The sequence below is a fragment of the Sesamum indicum genome, linkage group LG9 (assembly GCF_000512975.1).
Source record: "Sesamum indicum cultivar Zhongzhi No. 13 linkage group LG9, S_indicum_v1.0, whole genome shotgun sequence".
Taxonomy (NCBI): Eukaryota; Viridiplantae; Streptophyta; class Magnoliopsida; order Lamiales; family Pedaliaceae; genus Sesamum; species Sesamum indicum.
Window position 1 is genome coordinate 10,529,264 of NC_026153.1, and position 17,493 is coordinate 10,546,756.

At 35.6% G+C, this 17,493-nt stretch overlaps 1 long non-coding RNA gene across 2 annotated transcripts in view; it reads right to left on the reverse strand.

Annotated features, from left to right (window-relative positions):
• Nucleotides 1,475-17,493, reverse strand: part of LOC105171217 — a 22,790-nt gene continuing 6,771 nt past the window's right edge. The window contains exons 2-5 of one of the 2 annotated variants that reach the window (XR_848554.2): nucleotides 2,266-2,366; nucleotides 2,049-2,195; nucleotides 1,898-1,977; nucleotides 1,475-1,807 (exon numbers count right to left, since the gene is read on the reverse strand). This is a non-coding gene — a long non-coding RNA (uncharacterized LOC105171217). Of the gene's footprint in view, nucleotides 1,808-1,897; nucleotides 1,978-2,048; nucleotides 2,196-2,265; nucleotides 2,367-17,084; nucleotides 17,291-17,493 lie in introns of those variants that run through there. The other variant, XR_002287816.1, reaches the window with a different exon arrangement.

Below are 17,493 nucleotides of genomic sequence, written 5' to 3' on the forward strand. Positions count from 1 at the left end.
CACATTTATTAATTAGAGATGTTTTGGGCTTGTCTGTTTTATTAGATTAAATGACATTAGATTTAATTTAATTTAAATTTTATTAAATTGGATTTTAATTAAATTTATTGGGCCTTGAATGTTTTTGAATTTAATTAAAATAAAACTCAATCCATTAAATTAAGGCTCATTAGCCAAAGGGTTGACTTTTATTGTTGGAATTAGGGTTGATTAAGTTGCACTTTTGGAAAGTGCAAATTTGACCATTTCTAGAGCGCTTTTTTATATGGCATGATTGGATCATAACATAATAAATGGGTTGGCATGTAGGTAAGTAGAATGTATCTAGACACATTTTCATATTTCCGTACAAAGCATATATAGGCTAAAATGCATTTTACTTCCTGTGTTTTGTTGAAAAAATTAAAAATCCCCTTATGTTTTAGAAATAGGTTAAAAAATCTCCTCTTGTTTTGTAAAAGAATTAATGAAAAGTGGCAGAAACGCGCGGATGGTGCGTTTCGTTATCTTTCTGCGGTTTAGGTCCAAACTTTTGATTATTTTGGACTAAAATACCTCCTTATGGCTCTATATAAGGGACTAAGGTCTTTTTCACTTTTTTTTTTTTTTTTGTCATTTCTCCCCCTTCAAAAGCATGTATTAAGTTGTTTTTTTTTTCTTTTATTTCATTTCTCCATTTTAATTTTTATAAATTAATTATATAAAATTATTTATTTTTTGGAATATTTATGTGTAGAATGAACTATCCTGGGAAATTCACTTCAAAAAGAGAAGAAATTATGGATTTGATATATGAATATTCAAAGTGCTTTTGTCAAAGAAATGAAACTATCAAAGTTGTTGTTCCAATAAAAGAAAGTGAAGGAAAATTGTTCTCAAATAACAGAGCTGGACAATGCAATTATTTTAGTTGGTTGAAGTCAATTAGTGTCCCCCCTAGAGATTCACAAAATCTCCAAATGCCAGAATTGGAAGAAGAGGTGGAATCAAATTTAAGAGGTATGCAAGAGAGATTTTCTTAACTGAACTCTATATGCAAAGACCTCACTCGCAAAGTGAAGCGGTTAGGGGGGCAATCAGAAAATGTTAAAGGCGCTAGTTGTAGCTATTTAATTTTGCATGATTGTTGTATTATTTGAATGAATTTGTTAATGTAATATTAAGTGAATTTGTTAATGTAATATTTAGTAAATTTGTTAATGAACCTAGAATTAAAAAACAGCAAAATTCATCACCACATTTTCCATCCAAAATTCAAAAACAGCAAAATCCAAAGCAATTAGATTTTCATGCCAACAACTATACATTGAAAAACTATAAAAATTTCAACCTAATTTGAAACAATCAGTTTGCAAAATCTATCGGTAGACATCCCAAAATAGAAAACCTGATTAGTTTCGGAGCAGCTAATCTGGATAAATAGACAAAAGCTGAACCACAATGGTAACTCATACATTTCCTCAAGTATTTTTATCGTTTTTTTTGGTTTGTTTTGGCCTATGTGAGTTGGCCAAACCCTTGATCAATTATAAAATAGATGGATTTCTCTCTACACAATATTTTCTCTTGAATTGGGAGAACTGATCTGGAGCATCTTCTTGTTGTCTCTTAAGCAATTTACTTGAAAAAGAAATGGGTTTTTTCTGCTTTTTGAAAGCTTTAGGTTGTTGTTGTAGTTACATGAAATTATTTTAACTCATAGTAATAATGTTATAAGGTTATATACTCAATGGATTATTTATAAAATTACCTAATGAACTCCTGAGGATTTTGGTGTTGTTGTTGGACATGCTATTGAGTAGCTTCTCTGAATGAACAGATTAAAACACAACAAATGAGACAGTGGTGTGAATAGATAGACTAGTAATATCAGTTATTAAGGCAACAAGCTGTATACCTGCTCATGCGATGGGTTATGCACATTAAATCCTCTAGTTGTAGTCTCATCTAATGTGTCTTGCTGCCTTGCTGAGGTATCTATAGAGTAAATTTTTTCATTATAAAAACCTCATAAGTATTAGCATGGTTGATATGATAAAATTACTTACTTTGAAAGGTTTTCTTGGGGCTGTTTGAGGTGGTGGATCATGAGTTGGAACATGGGGCTGAAGTGGAAAATGGGGTTGAACTAGAACATGGGGCTGAATTGGAATTTGAGGCTGTGAATCCGAGATGGTTGGGAAAACTAGAGGTACCTGCAGTGTAAGACAAAAAGTTAAAAAGTGATTTAAAGTAGTCAAAAAATGATATTAAAATAGTATTTACCTCTGATTGTATTGTCTCATTCTCATCAAAAGATAGAAGGGGTAGGGTACTAGGTTTTCTTGATCCTGATACACCATGTGAGGTGTTGGATCTTTGTCTGCCTTCGTTGAGATTTTGCAAAGAAATAATTTAAGTTAGAAAAAGAATATGAATGACTGAAAGCTATTAAATAATATCTATTAGATAATAAATGAGTAATTGACGGTTAAGAAAATACTTGTTTAAATTTGGAATTGGGGTGGGGGTGCTGGAATGGGTGACCAAAAGCCAATTAGATTGGAGGCTTTGAATCTTTATTTAAGCAATGTTGTCCTAATGAATGTGGTAAGAATTCATCGTCGGCACACGTATTTGTTGTGCTTATTAAATTACGTCAAGCACTGCTTGGACGTCACAATAGATGCCCACACACCATTTTAACATTCATGCAACAGTTGGACTGCGAATTGGATGACGGTCATGCAACAAACTGTTTAGGGTTGGGTCTGAAATATTCCAAGTCGAGGACCTCGAGATTAGGCATCAAAAGTCTTACTGAGACTTGCATTAAAAAAGTCACATTCCTTTGATGAGTGTCATGTTTGATCGGTGAGAGACGTGAGACGTCTATGCGATCTTAATGGGTCGATTGGCTAGGTGTCGAATCGGCTGAACTGACTCGCGAGGTTCATCGTATGAAAGCCTTGGGGGCTTGGTTGGTATGACTTGAGTCCTCAGCTCCAATAGTACGAGAGTACTCCTTAAACTTGAGGAATCACGACAGTCACGTGGATGCGATGACTGTATCTTAGATTAGAGTGAGAGGTGATCGTGTCCAAAATATGGTCATCATAGGTCTTGTCTAGTACAGTCAAAGTATGTAGCGAAAATGGTGAGTTCCAAGAAGAGGATCTGTCCCCTATTAAAACGTGACAGAGATATCTCTTATGCACTTGGAGATGTGTCTACGCTCTATCAAGTTGTGGCCACAATTGTTGGTTGAATATGAGAAGAGGTTTCTATGTCGAGCAATTTGGCGTACCGCGATCTCAATTATTAAGCCTAGATGCCTAGTCCAGGATGGGAATCGATGCCCAATTCCGTACCCTAGACTAAGACCGGAAATGGTAGACGGTATTAAAATTCGCCTAGTCTCTAGTGCCATGGATCGTTGCTAAACGACCACCCATGGTCATGGGCTTTCTTGATCAAGAATTAATCTAGAATTATTAATTAAATTAGATTTAATTAATAATAGTGTTGAACACTAGCCCAAGTCTAGCTGAAAGGTAAACCTAAAGAGTCACATGCAAATCACCGAGAAGGGACGGGAAATTAATTCCGTAAGTAATAGGATTACTTATATATTCGAGGGATCTATTGGATGGATAAGCCCAAGGATAGATTGATTGGATTAATTTATATTGGGCTTATCCTTATTATTCAATAAGTTGGACATATTATTTAATAAAAGGTTATTGGGCTCATATATTTAATTGGATTAAATATATGATGGACTTAATTAAGTGAGCTTTAATTAAATTAGATTTAATTAATTGGGTCTTGTATTTTAATTAATTAAAATCGGCCCAAGCCGATTTAATTAAGTTTGTAGAAATTGTCAGAAAAGGAAGTTATTGACTAACAAATTCACTTTTAGAAAGTGGCATATTAGTCATCCCTTATTTTGAATAAAGAATCTTATTCCCTTATTGATGGTTAAATGAACCTAGACATGTTTTACTACATCCATTCAAAATATATATAAGTGTATTAGTCATTTGGAATGACTAATGAATGAATACACAGAAGAAAATAATTTCCTCTCCACTAACTCCACCACTTGGCCAAATACCTCTCTTGCATACACAATTGGTGTGTTTGTGACCCTAATTTTCTTCTAGCAAAAAGAATTGAGGGATCCAATTCCGGTGTGGTGTGGACGCAACTTTAGAGCACTTCTAATTTGAAGCCTTGTGTGAACGGATCAAAATGAATGTGGTTCGTAGTAAATCAAAGAAAGGGGTAATTCTTGATTTACGTTTTTTGTTCCTCTTGTTTTTCATTCTAGCCATAGCCCCATTAATTTTATTGTCATTTAATTTTATTAAGTACATCGAACACCCAGGAACTCCAAAGATACACTCCTTGGAATTACGGTTTCATTCCGATTTCATTTTAATTTAAGCAATTTATTTTAATCGCTTTTGCTTGCACATTTTTGAGCCGATCCACTCGCACCTCGCAGTACCCTTTCAGGAAAAATTTGTGCAACTTCTTTTATTGTGACCGTTTTCTCATTCAAAGGGCACAAGTATAGGTAAGACCTCTTTTTGAAGCTGTTTCCCTCACATTATTTGCATTCTTCCTTCTACATTTTTTTGGCCTTCTCGTCATGATTATAACATCAGGAGGATTCACAATTCCTATTTTTGAATCTCCGAAATCATGCATCCCTAACACTAGATGGATCATGTGGTTGTAAACCTTCAAATATACTTCCTTTTTGAAGCATTCATCAATTATATCCTCCATTTTCAGCTTATGATAATCAATTGTAGAAATGGCATGACAGCAAGGATATCCCACAAGTTAAAACATGCCACAATTGCAAAATTTCTCCTTGAGGTAGACTATGTGGTTTTGAATAAAACGCATTACCTCATATTTGTCTTCCCTTGCCCAAGAAGGAAAGCAGTTTCTACTCTGTACCCTTTGCATTTGAGTCTTCTTCATAATATTTGAGCACAGAACCCCTCATATTTTTCCATCCCCTCTATTTTGACTTGAATTCTTGCCATGAACTTCTTCCTTATCCATTCAAACATCTCAATTATTGGTAATTCTCTTGCCTCCATGATAATATAATTGAAGGAGTCATTCTTATTATTCACTAGCACATGACATCTTGTCTTAGTTGGAAAGAAGCACCTTGCCCTATACACTGGAGGTATTTCAGCCAACCATTCATATGGTGTTTGTTCCACACCCTTTTTTGGATATATTCTTTGAAATTCAGCCATTATTTTCAAATGTTAGTTAACACTATAAGTTGAAGCAGCTTTCCAAAACATCTTTTTTAGTTCTCGCCTTTAAAATTTTCTTTTAAAATTATGGTACATGTGCCTCAAACAGAATCTATGTTCAGCTCCAAGTGCCAATTCAACAATAACCTCTAGTTACCCCTTCTGCCTATTTGAAATAAAAGGCCCATCCCCTCTCATTTTGTGACCCTATATCCCTTAGTAGAAGGTTCAAAAACCATTCCCAACTATCATATTTCTCAACATCTACATATGCAACAACAATTGGATAAATGTCGTCATTCGGATCCCTCCCAATAGCAACCAACAACTGCCTTTTAAATGACCCCTTTAGACAACACCCATCCAATCCAATTAATGGTCTACACCACTCAATGAAACCATCTTTCATCCCTCTAAGCAAAAATACATTCTTCGTAAAACAGGTGGATTAACTTCTTTGTTCAGCTTCATTATTAGGGAGCTCCCAGGACTATTTTCACTATTGTATAGCAGTAGTCATAAAGTCTTGCATATTGCTCTTTCACATCACCTCTTATCAATTCAAGAGCATATTTTTTTGGCTCTATACACTTTATAAGTTGAAACTTCAATTTACAATTATGTTCTTCAATGATTGAAGAGACTCATTTGGATTGTCTCTTACAAAGCTTTCAAGTCTTTTACCATTGTACATGTAATTGGCACCCTTATTTTCAATTTTATGTGCACAAGTATGTTCTCCCTTAATAGACTTTATCTGAAATGTTGTGCATTTCATGATTGTTGATGCCCTCAACTTCCACTTACACTCTTTTTTACAAGTTGCAAGTATCAAGTGTTTTTTATTTTTCACCAACTTCAAATCCCACCCCCTGCTCACAGCCTAATCCCTCATCACATCTCTAAATTTCGCTTTTGACTCAAACTTCATACCCACTACCAAGTTTACTTCACCCATATTCATCTTCTCATCCCACACTGGACACCCATCCCCCTCATCATCAGAACCCCTAGTAGATTTTAACGCTTCATCCTCACAATCACTAAACCACTGTCTATCTCCCCTATTACTCCCTTCACCCCTCTCATTTTGTTACTCTTGGTTTCTTTTTTTTCCTCTTTCTCTCATTATAGACCTTAGAGTTTTTACCATTGTTCTTATATAGTTTCCAGTCCTACTAGTGAAGATATCATCATCCCAAGGACCCTCTAAGTCCTCTAACATCCATGAAGGGCAATCAGGAACTAATGATAAATCAGAATTTGATCCTGGCTCATAATTTTTCACTTCATTCTCAACCCCAGCTCCTACCTCACCCTCAACCCCAGTTTGAACCTATGCATCAATCCTAGTTTCCACCCCTGTCCCATCCCCTACTTCCTCACACTCTACAACCTCAGCCTCTTCCTCAACATTCCCAGCCTCAGCCTCTGCACCCTTATTCTCAACCTCAGCCCCTTCCTCAACATTCCTAGCCTCAACTTCTACCCCCTCATTCTCAACCCCTTTCTCAAACCCTACACCCTCATTCTCAGCCTTAGCCCCTTCTTCAACCCCTTCCTCAACCCCTACACCCTCATTCCCAACCCCTTCCTTAATCCCTATACTCTCATTCTCAGCCTCAATCCATTCCTCATTCCCTGCACCCTCAACACTATACTATAGAAGTGGCACAAGTTCTTTATATTTAAGAATATTATCACTAGCATCTATAGATAATAAGGGGCCTGCTTTTTCTTTAATGTAAAAAATTGATATAACATTGCAGCCTTTATGGCTTCTTAATAACTCTCTAATACCCTCATCCCCTTCTACAATCTTTATAGACATTTGTAATGTTTGTTAAGGAAGTAAATAATAGATTACTACATTACTACCCTTACCCCCAGCTTTAGTGTATATTGTTATTAGGTTATCATAAAATAATCTTTCTTTATCAACTCCTGGAAAAAAGACCTTATACCCCCAACATACCTAATGGTTGGTACCCACTCTATAATCCCACCTAGCCATACAAAAAAGTCTGCATAGTTTCCCAAAACTATTCTTTGCAAATTAATTAAGAAACTAATTAGCCATAACACATAAAATTAATAATGAATTACTAAAAAAATTGTAAATATTTCTATGATTAACACCAGAAATTTAACAATAAAGCATATCTAAACATTTGTTAGTAGTAAAAGAAAATACAAAAACAAACAATTAGAAATTGTAATACACAAAAATTGGGCAGGACCAAAAACAGTAATACACAAAAACTAGGGGGATCAGAAAACAAAAAAAATATTTCAAAACCTGTAAATAACAAAATACACATAAAATAAAATAAAAAACAATAAACAGTAAACAATAGTAACCATATCAAATATAAAAAAAAACCTACATGTTTTCAAACAAAAACCACAAAACTCTTACAAGAAGCACAACATTTTTCTCAAAACAACTTAAAAATAAAAACTTATAAATTCTTCTTCAAGAACAGGAACAGCCTCTATGCAGTTCCACTTTCTCCTCGAACACAAACCCCAAATCTAACCTACGAACCGTAATTGTTGTTTTTGGTCCTATTTAGGGTAAACAAAATCAAGTTTTTCGATCAAATTCCTTTGATTTTGCCCTCTCAATCTCATACCAAGAAACCTTAATTTTTCTACTCTTCGTAATTTCTTTCTTCTCTTTGTAACTTCTTTTCTCTCTCTTCGGTATACTCTTTGATTGTAGTGGTCAAAAGTCTGTAATTCAAGGGGTATAATAGTCAGACAGGGGAAAAATGTAATGCCGTTAGTACTAATCTGAAAAAAGGGCAAGTGGCTTGACTAAAATAAAACAGGATGGGGTTTTTAGCTATTTTCAAAATAGGAGAGTATTTTTTGCTGACTTTTTAAAACACGGGAGGTTTATGCATTTTTTTGCCAGCATATATATATGTGTGATCTCATCATCTACACATAACATAATATAGAAAACACACATCTCTAACCCTCCTCCAACAAGCAATTTTGGCCCTTTCTCTTTCTCTCCTTCTCATCCATTTAATTCTCTACATCGCACTGATCTAGGATCAAGTGTGTAGTTTTAGAGAATTTTGATAAAAAGAATACACTAAATAATTATATAGTTCTCTATGATCATCTTCGTCCAACCGATTTTGATTTCTTCTAACAAAGAGATCAAAGCCATCTTCCCTTGTTGTGGTGTTGATCATCTTTAGAGGGGTTCTACATTAGAGCATAGGATGAACAAATGGTTGAATATATGATTGCCGGTTGAAACGCAAACTAAAGAGGTAAACCTTCATTTAAATACCGCATCTCATTTGTTCATTAATCGATAGCCTAGTATGTCTAGATTTGTTGTTTTAATTTCTTAATCCACATACTACATCAAATGCCTGCAAACACCAAGGGTATACCCCTTGGTTGGATCGTATTAATTTTGATAATATCATTTTCCTCACTTCTTTATTTCACTCGCTTCCGCTAGCGCGTTTTCAGGCCGATCTGCTTTTCCTTCATTTTGATATATAAGTACCAATTTATTTTTGGTACAGAAGGTAAAAAATGCAATTATAAACTAAAATCACACTCAAGAGGAGGATGTATAATACCGATTATTAAGTGGGTGGTAGAATAACATCCTTACAGACTACATTCCTCCTATAAAAACCATTTTGAGGTGGTATTTTTTCATTTTTGACCAAAATTTTGTTGTTTGTTGTGAAACTCCTCTTCAAAGTGCTACATATTATTGTCTATGACTAAAAACATGATTACGCAAAAAGATACATACATTTGGAATTGTCTGGTTTTGAGCTTTATTTATAATAAGAGTAAAACTTAATCTGATGGGAAATTGCGCACGTATCAACACAAATGGTAGCTTGGAGTTGTCTTCACTTTTCAAAGGTATTTAGTGTAGGAAATATCGTGTACCTATGAAGGGACCTATCATTATCTTTGCATCTATGAAGTCTGTGCAGAGATTGGTAGATATTAGTCGAGTTCCATTCCAAAGGCCAAGCTTAGATGCAATATCTCTTAAAGCATTATAGGAGAACACCTTTTTAGAAATGAGCCAATGCAGAAGTAAAACACTTCGTGTGAGAGAGTTCAAAAACTCGGTATTGTAAAGATTATGTTGATCATCATCTACCGAATCCCAAGACGTGTACACTTTTTCTTCATTAGAAAACAAACCAATTAGCATTTTATTGATCTTATCAACAACAACATTGTTTGGAGTGATTATGGCCCTACCAACCATATAGTTGGTGTCATTAATATGATCAATCATGTTTGAAAAAATATAATCAATCAATCGGTGAATAAAATATTATTCTTTCCATGGTATGACCATGGACTGAGGCAACTGCACAAAATCACCATTATATGATTGTTCCAAACCATCACCCAGTCTCAGCAAAAATTGTGAAAGTCCTTGGTCTTGGTACTACTGCATGTTTTATTGAAAACCTATGATATTGACACCATCCAAAATGTGGATTTGGAAAAATTTGAGGCTACCTGCTCACGGAGCGATCCTCCTTTCACAACAGGCAATACTTGTCTAAAATCTCCACTCAATATCATTGTTTTACCTCCAAAAAACAAATTATTTTCTACTATATCTCGAAATATTTTATATACATATTCAAAGGTATAGCGATTCGCCATGGGGATTTATAGCTGTAGCATGCCTAATCAATTCAGTCAGAATAGATTGTTTGTCGATTTTACAGAAACTATCCATTGTTGGTTGTAGAGGTATTTTAAATCGTCAATGTACAATTCTTCCACCTAGCAACAACGTCGCTGCTATACCAGGTGGTGTTGTTGCAATAACAATATGACCATTCTCCCTCAAATGCAAATATAGCACGATACAGAAAACTTTTGCCAGATCCCCATTCCATCTATGAAGAAAATTACGGACTGGTCATTTTAAATGGTCCTCTTATTAGCATCAAATGCACATTTTTTGTTGTCATTCAACTTATCAATAGATTGCCAATCTTGAATTGGAATATGAACAGGCAACTCATCTTGAATAATCCATGAAAGTGGTGAGTCACTATCTTCCCTGATAGAGGACAAATCAAATTCAAAAAGTTGTCTCATGTAGCAATGTAATAATTGTCTTATCTATAGTAGTAATCTATTCATGTGGACAGGGGTATCTACTGAAGTTGAGAAAGCATAGTCTTCAACCATGTAGGGATAGAATTCGTCCAACAATTGTCGCACTCCACTATTGAGACAAATAATCTTCTTAAAGAAGCTAACGTCCTTACAGAGCGCAATTCTCGTCTTTGAGCAGCTTCTTTAAATGTTGCATATGTCACTCCATTTACTATCAACAACTCTTCAAAGGATCTTTGTCCCTTAATATGATTGAGAAGAATACGGAGGAAAAACCTCTCCCCGTCAAAGGGGATATGATATATTCTTCTAATTAATGGTACATGTGACCCAAGTGTTTCTTTTTTTTATTGTTTTAATTTAAACCACCCAATGGTGGGAGACAGCTTTTCAGGGTCCCAGTACCTTCTATATTAAAATTAGGATAAATTAAAGAGTACAATGTGGAGTACTAACTACGTAATATTTATAGAAAAGCCATAAATAAGAAGTACTAGTCCTTACACTGAATATTTTCAACAAAATGACAAACAAGGAAGGGGAATTTATTTAAATAATACAGAAAAAAAAATTAGAGATTTGGTGTATTTTGAAAAGGTTTAAAAAAGTGAGTGGCACCGCGGTGGCTTACCGCGGTGCCACAATTTCCATTAAAAAAAAAAAATTTCAAGTGCCACCGCGGTGACACAGAATTTAAGAAAAAAAAAATATTTAATATGCCACCGCGGTCAGCGACCGCGGTGGCATGAATAAACAATTAAAAAAAAACAAACAGGTGAAGAACCGCGATCTAAGATAGCGGTTCTTCACTGATACCGAAAAAGAAAAGATGGTCAAACTGCAGCCTGCAAAATTGCAGGCTGCAGCAACCAGGTGCTGAGCCACCGCACTCACGCAGTGCGGTGGCTCAGCAATAATATCTTTTGTCTCACATTGCAGCTCACACTATTTTAAGTGTGAGTTGCAATGTAAATTTTCATAAAGCAAAGCAGCTGCCTACATTTTTTTTCTTCATCTTCCTCCTCCTCTCGGCAAAGCACCTGTTCTTCATCTTCCTCCTCTCTGCAATTTTTCTTGTTCTTCCTCTTGGGCAATTTTTTCTTGTTCTTCCTCTCAGTTAATTTTTAAAAATATTTGAAATCAGTATGTCTAATTTTGGCCCTATTGATACCAGTATTCTGTACGGGCAATTAAATCATCATTTTGAAGATGTGTCCGAAAATCCGAATACAACATTATCCGTACGACGTGGTGATATAGCCTTTTTTCGTGTCCTCCAACTAGCACCACGTCATATTCGTGTTTTGCAAATACTCCAAAATATGGGGTTTTTTGGTGTTTTGCAGTGTGGGCATGTTGAAATTGACACCCACTTAATTACTACATTAGTAGAGAGATGGCGTCCCGAGACACATACTTTTCATTTTTCGGTGGGCGAAGCAACCGTGACACTGCAGAATATCGCCATCATCTGGACACTCCCGGTGGAAGGTAATCTTATTACCGGGGTAGATACAAGGTATAATACCCAACAGTGGCAAAATTATTGTCATCAATGGTTGGGTTTCATACCAAATGAAGATGCATTTAGATGGTCAAGAATAAAACTGACAGTGTTATATGAATATTTATTAGAAAATACGTGTGATTATGATAGCCCGTTTGAGGCTGTGTTACAGGAGGCACGTATATGTGCCATGTGCATTCTTGGTGAGGTATTGTGCCCTGATGCTACGGGGAACACCGTGTCATTGTTATATCTGCGCCATATGGAAAATATACACGAGCAATATGTCTCAAATTGGGGTTCTGCAGTGTTGGCTTATCTCTACCGAGAGCTATGTACATCACAAAGAGGGAAAAAAAATATTGGCGGTGCCATGCAATTATTACAGATATGGGCATGGTCTCGCATATTAAAACTTGCACCCACTCCCTCGAGTGAAGCTTCATCTCTAGTGCCGACCATTATGGACCCTGACAACATTCTGCCTAGCCCTCCATATGCTGAACGGTATGGACATTTTTATTTATTCATATAGTTATAAAAAAATTTAATTTCACTAACTTTTCTTAATTTTAATTTTAGGTGGTCGTATCATATATCCCGTACTTATACGGCACACAATGCTCTACGTATAATAAGAAACGTGTTGGATCGTATGCAATTAAATGAGGTATATTGTTGTGATTTATTTTTTATTTTTAGTAATATAACTGATGCATTTGTTCCGAGTATATTGATTGGTGTTATATGGTATTGTAGTTTATTTGGACTCCGTATGATAATAATGCACTCGAGCTTCAGGCATTGCCCTATTATGCAATGCGCACAACATGGAATATACGCTGCCCATTGATCAATTATTCGCTGGTGGAGATGCATCACCCGGAGAGGGTTCTCCGCCAATTTGGCTATGTGCAAGACATCTCCCCAAACCCATTAATCAGTGAACGTAGTTTACACACAATAGACAGGCGGGGACGTCATGACATGGACTGGGCAACGTTTCACGCGGACTACATTGCGAAATGGAACGATGTGCAATCACTGGTCGTGGAAGGACCCATTATTGAAGGTGGTCGTGATACCGTTCCCGACTATATGAACTGATATTATCAAATTACTCGGGTCCAGATTTCACATAACACATTGTCTACGAACACGCCGGGCTATCGACCAACTGACACCCGTGATTGTGAATATGTGGTAAGCACCTTGTATTTTTTTATGTTCATTTATTTTAGCTAGTTAATTCTGCTGCTAATTTGATTTTGTTTACCAGTATAATAGAATGGAGCAGCTAGTGATTGATTGTGAAAATTCCGGAGATGATCAACAGTCATTAAGAGATACTCGAGTGCAAGCGCGTACGATCAGACGTGAAATTATGAACTTTTCTATTTCACGGTATCCAAGTGTTCGAGTTAGACCGGCAGACACAGCTCGTGGCAACGCATTCACAGAGGCTGGTCTGTCGAGCGTACATGTCGAGGCCGGGCCATCTACTGTTTGCACAGAGGCTAGTCCGTTGAGCTTTTACCCGAAAACAGGTCCATCGACTGCTTACACTCCATATGCTCCATATCTGCCATCATTTGATGGTACATTTATACATAATTTTAACCCGTAAATTCGAAGACAATATGATACATCACCGGTTCCATTCGAAAACACCGATGTGAACACACCCGGTGACCAAAGAGATGATAATCCTCCCCGAAGAAACAGAAGACGTCCACGTTGTGGCACTAGAGGGCATTATTAGATTTGGTTACTACATACGGAAAGCATAAGAATATTGCATATGTAAATTGAGATGTCTATAAAATTTCTATTTTATTTAATCTGATTTTATTTTATTTTCCACAAGAGCAATTTACATTTAATTTAATATACGTGTATATATTAAATATAATATAAAGTATGATTATTAAATATAAAATATGATTATTAAATATATATACGTGTATATATTAAATTTCATATAAAGTATGATTATTAATTACAAAGTTTGATTATTAAATATATATACGTGTATATATTAAATTTCATATAAAGTATGATTATTAAATACAAAGTATGATTAGTATAAATTTAATATAAAATACAACCCCTGTCGTATTAAATACTTTGATTACAGAAATATGATTATAGCAATATGATTACAGAAATATAAAATTGGTTATTAAAAACATTGTTTAATTATTAAGGAAGTTGATTTTAGTTCCCATTTTATCATTTGTTATAAAATGGAATGACCGGATATAGGGTCATTCTGTCAGGCACGGCAAGCATGTTCAAATCAAAATGCTCTTGTGCATTCTCACCAAGAACATCCATCATAACAGGTATACTTACGTCACCATCATCGAATTATTCTGATCAATCTGGTCTTCTACTTCGACCTTATCTGGTTCTGAGTTAGCTTGCTCAGTGTTCAACAAACTATCAGCTTCGAACTCGGCATCTTCATCATTGTATTCAGATGAATCCGCATAATCCGATGGACATGCATAATCCGATGAACCTGAATATGCAGCTGGACCTGAATATGATGATGGGCCTACATACGACGATGGACCTGCATATGATGATGGGCCTACAAACGATGATGGGCCTGCAAACGATGATGGGCCTGCATAATCTTCATTAATACCAAACTGCCCCATTTCTTGAGTTACTATTGGTAAGCTCGGCAAATCTTGGGTTATCATAGACATATACGTTCCCCAATCACCAACAGCTGAGTCATCTGGTACAGCATCTTGCAGAACTTTCTCCGCTTCGACAAAAATATCAATCAACACATATCCATTCACCATATTTAAAAAGAATTTCATATCACGATCCTTTTTAATTGCCAACAACATCTCATTCCTTTGGTCAAAATTAAATGTTATGTATTTAAAAAATATATGCAATTTAACATTATTCCTATCCATACCAATTTCTTCATATAAAATTAACTCTAACTCAGCAAATGTAGTACTATGAGAAATTTGCATGAATCCGAGTGGAGGACGATCATAACTTACAGAACCATTCGAATTGATTTGTTGACCTCCAAAATATATAACAATATCAACGGTATTTTGCTCCGCCATATTTTCAAAACAAAATAAAATACACATCAATAAAAAAAAATTCTAATATAAGAAGATATTTAAAAGGAACAAATAATACAAAAATTTAATAAATAACTTACTAGACACCTTTTCAATTGTAAATTTTCTAATAAAAAGTGAACAAATTTGAGAAGAATTGCGAGGTATGGTGGAGTATGAATTTTTCGATGGCTGCTTTTGAGAGTGTAAGGAATAAGAAATGAATGTTGAATTTTTTGAAGCTGACGTTCGATTTTTCAATGTGAATGACTGAGGGAATGGAGTGTGGTATATATAGCTAAAAAAACCGCGATAAACAATTGCGATGTCACAGACAATAATGCAGATAAATTATTTATCACCGCGCTATCTTAGCGCAGTGTCAGAGACTGGAAAAGCAACGGTAAAAATAGCAGAAAAGTTGATGGTCACCGCGCTATCTTAGCGCGGTGTTAGGTACTGGAAAAAGAACGTGAACAATGAGCCACCGTGGTAAGTGGCTCATTCTTTATTTTTTTTAAAAAAATATTTTATGCCACCGCGGTAAGTGGCTCATTCTTTATTTTTTTTTAAAAAATATTTTATGCCACCGCGGTTCACTACCACGGTGGCTTATTAAAAAATATTTTTTTTTAATAATTTTGTGTCACCGCGGTAGCTTACCGCGGTGACACAGAAAATACGTTCTTTTTTTAATTGCCACCGCGGTGACTTATTAAAATATTTTTTTTTTTAATCTTTGTCACCGCGGTAGCTTACCGCGGTGACAAAGGAAAATCTTTTTTTTTTAATTTTAAATTGTGGCACCGTGGTCAGCGACCGCGGTGCCACTCACTTTTTTAACAACTTCAAACTTACTCTAAATCTCTAAATTTTTTTTTCTGCATTATTTAGATAAATTCCTCCACCATCTCTCTACTAATGCAGTAATTAAGTGGGTGTCAATTTGAACATGCCACACTGCAAAACACCAAGAAACCCCATATTTTGGAGTACTTGCAAAACACGAATATAACAGGGTGCTAGTTGGAGGACACGAAAAAAGGCTATATCACCACATCGTACTGATAATGTTGTATCCGAATTTTCAGACACATCTTCAGAACGATGGTTTAATTGCCCGTACAGAACACTGTTATCAATAGGGCCAAAATTAGACATACTGATTTCAAATATTTTTAAAAATTAACTGAGAGGAAGAACAAGAAAAAACTGTCCAAGAGGAAGAACAAGAAAAATTGCAGAGAGGAGGAAGATGAAGAACAAGGTGCTTTGCCGAGAGGAGGAGGAAGATGAAGAACAACAATGTAGGCAGCTGCTTTACTTTATGAAAATTTACATTGCAGCTCACACTTAAAATAGTGTGAGCTGCAATGTAAGGACAAAAGACATTATTGCTGAGCCACCGCACTGCATGAGTGCGGTGGCTCAGCACCTGGTTGTTGCAGCCTGCAATTTTGCAGGCTGCAGTTTGACCATCTTTTTTTTTTCGATATCAGTGAAGAACCGCTATCTCAGATAACGGTTCTTCACCTGTTTGTTTTTTCTAATTGTTTATTCATGCCATCGCGGTCGCTGATCGCGATGGCATATTAAATTTTTTGTTTTTTTTTAAATTCTGTGTCACCGCGGTTCATCACCGCAGTGACACTTGGAAATTTTTTTTTTTTTAATGGAAATTGTGGCACCGCGATAAGCCACCGCGGTGCCACTCACTTTTTTAAACCTTTTCAAAATACACCAAATCTCTAATTTTTTTTTTCTGCATTATTTAAATAAATTCCCCAACAGGGAATACTATTCCCTTACAACCTATTAAGAATGCAAAAATAAGGAGTACTACTTCCTTATAGTCAAAAGAATAACATAAATTCCAGGACTTGTGAAGGTGTTGAGCTGCAGTGTTTGGCAAGTCAAAGAGTTTCTGCCAGTTCGCCAAAAACATATAAACTGCGTCCAACATTAGTCCTGACAATATATACATAGAAAAGTAGGAACAAAAGGTAGCCAAGGACCACGCATAAAGTAGTTCAAAGGACTTCAAAAGAGAAGACAAAAGTAATGTTACCAGAACAACACAATGCATTATAGATAGAATTCCTCAACATCTTCTCATAATAACAAAAACTGACCAAATAATTGAACAAGACAGCACAGTGCATTAAAAAAAAATTCTAGCAGTGTGTTGCAGAAGACATGGACAGAGACTATACAATTACATAGCAACAGAACCTTTGAACTATGAAAGGGAGAAGTACTTAACTTGTGTCCTGCAGGAATAAATTCACAAAAATAAAACAATACCATAGTTTGAAATGGGAACATGAGTCAAATGATTCCAGTGGTAAAAATGGAGAAATGTGCAAGCAAGTCATTTTCTAGGGCATCAAAATGATCCTGTCTGCAAGCCATATAAATAGAATTATGCAGCACACAAACAGAGGGGTAGAAAATAATAGCACAATCAATCAAC